We start from the raw sequence: 2,600 nt of genomic DNA, 5'->3' as shown, positions 1-2,600 counted from the left end.
AAAGCTTCAGTCCATTAGGAATAACATCAGCTTTTGCTGAGCAATTAAAAATGTTTTTATGATGGGAAATTTCATACATTTATGAAAATGGACAAATAGTGTAAGCAACCCATAGACCCATCACCCAGCTGCAGCAATTAGCAACAAAATGTCTCTTGTGTTATACTTAGACTCCCACCCATTCCCCCCTCACAACTGGATTAATTGGAAGCAAATCCCAATATCATACTATTTTATCCATAACTCCTTTGATATGAATCTCTGAAAGATAGGGATTTTTTTTTCTGAGAATAACATCCATTTATTATTTCCTAGTTTCTGTAGGTCAGGAATCCAGCTTTAAGTTAATTGCATCCTCTGCTCAGGGTCTCTCAAGATAAGGATTCCTTCTGAAAAACATTCCATAATATCACCATATTACCTAAAAAATTAACAATAATTCTCTTATATTAAGTGTTCTTGGTTCAAAGTTTCTAATCATATCATCTATTTTTAAAATAATTGCTCTGTTAAGATCAGAATCCAAAAAAAGTTTCTGTACATTGCATTTGTTTGAAGAATCTCTTAAATCTCTTGAGCTCTTAGATTTCCCCTGCCTCTCTGATTTTCATGCAATTTTTTTTAAAACTTCTTATCACCACAGTATAAAAGTAGAGAGTTCTTTGGTAATGTGTTAGTCACTTGGCCTGCAGAACAGTGCTTCTCAAACTTGAATGTGGATGTAAATCCCTGGGGATCTTAAAATGTAGATTCTAGAGGGTCTGGGGTGGAGCCCGAGAGGCCTGCATTTCTTACAATTTCCCAGGTGATCCATATGTTGCTAGCCTGGGGACCACTATCTGAATGGCAAGACCGTTGATTTCCACGTATAGATTTTGCCGATTTTGCTAATTGCATCCCTGAAGTGTTCATCTGTTTCCTGCATTTCCCATAAATTGGTATCTTGAGGCTTGATTGAATTCCTGGTCAGTTGTTTTGTCAAGAATCCTTGAAGGCAGTGCTGTACACTTCTACTGCATCACATTGGAAGGATTGTCATGTCTGGTTGTCCCACTTTTAGTGATGTTAGGTGTGTGGAGTGGTCAGCCTGACCTTTCCATTCTAGGGATCTCTATTAGTAGTTTTGGCAGCTATTGATACAACCACCATCCAGATCAGTGGTTCTTAATGCTGACTGCATGTTAGAATCACCTAGAAAGATTCTAAAAATCACTGATGCCAGAGTCCTTTCCCAAATCAATGTGGGACCCAGGCAGGGGTCGGGGGGGGGAGAGAGAGAGAGAGAGAGAGAGAGAGAAAGGGAACGAGCATGCGCACTTGTGCACCTGTCTGTGCCCCTAATAGGGTGATTCTAATAGGTACCACATAGGGGGCTGAAAAACCATAGATCTAGGTCACTTTTTTTTTTCATTCTGGTTTTCAAAATAATAATATCCTCAATCTAACCTTTTTTCTTCACTTATTTTCCTGAGCTCTTAATGTGTAGAATTGCTGTTTTAAAAAGTGAGCCAGGTGATATGCTGCAAAATAAATCAGGTCCCATTCATAGAGTGAGGCCACTCCCACCTCCCCACATAGCCTCCCCTGCTGCCAGGGACCCACCTCTCCAGGGACCTCAAGCTACTTTGGAATGTCCAGAGCCTGTCACCCCACCAAGGCCACCCCCTCATGTCCCATAAGCCTCAGAGGTTATCTTGGGGTGGTGCGGATGGGCTTTTAATTTCCCCACTACTTTAACTTCTTCAAGGTGAGTGAGGGTTATGCTTCTAAAAAAGATGTTTTCATTTTCAGAGGAAAAAGAAAGTGTGAAAAGACCCAGTGCCTAACTCTGCACTTTTGCTTTAAATCCTAATGAGTCATTGAAAATCTTCTTGAATCCTGTCTGCAGGCTTCAGAGGACACCTGAATTAAAGTACCGAGATAAACTTGGAAAGTGAAAAGCATCAGCCTCCCCTAATCTCACCCAGTTTTACTAGTCTGGGTTGTGCGGGCAGGAGAGAGGAGGAGGATCTGTATAGATAAAAAGGAAAGAGACTGGAATGCTAGAAGCTCATCACCTGCTACAGGAGGAAAAGCTGGTCAGAGTCTTATTTTTGAATTCCTTCCATCTGTCTGGCTTCCTCACTTGTCCTCTATCTATTTTTAAAAATATATCAGTTATTCATTTTTTTTAAGATTTTATTTATTTATTTGGGAGAGAGTGAGAGATAGAGAGCACGAGAGGGAAGAGGGTCAGAGGGAGAAGCAGACTCCCTGCTGAGCAGGGAGCCCGATGCGGGACTCGATCCCGGGACTCCAGGATCATGACCTGAGCCGAAGGCAGTCACTTAACCAACTGAGCCACCCAGGCGCCCAAAATATATCAGTTATTCAATTCAGTGTTGAGAACACCAATTAGTGATGATAAACTCCATTTGTGAGACAGAAAACAGAACCCAGGCAGCCTTGGGGCTGAGGAACAGCTTTGATTTGGGGCACAAGTCCAGAGCTTTCTGGTTAACTTTGCACTGCTCTGTACATTTGTATTTCTCTCCTGCTCGCTCTCTGTGCCGAAGAGTCTTCATCAGTCTCTTTCTGTTGATTCACAGGAATCCTTAGGC

This window comes from Callorhinus ursinus, unplaced genomic scaffold, assembly GCF_003265705.2.
Source record: "Callorhinus ursinus isolate GAN/ISIS: 27379988/994484 unplaced genomic scaffold, GSC_fseal_2.0 scaffold22, whole genome shotgun sequence".
Taxonomy (NCBI): Eukaryota; Metazoa; Chordata; class Mammalia; order Carnivora; family Otariidae; genus Callorhinus; species Callorhinus ursinus.
This window is presented reverse-complemented; position numbering follows the sequence as displayed.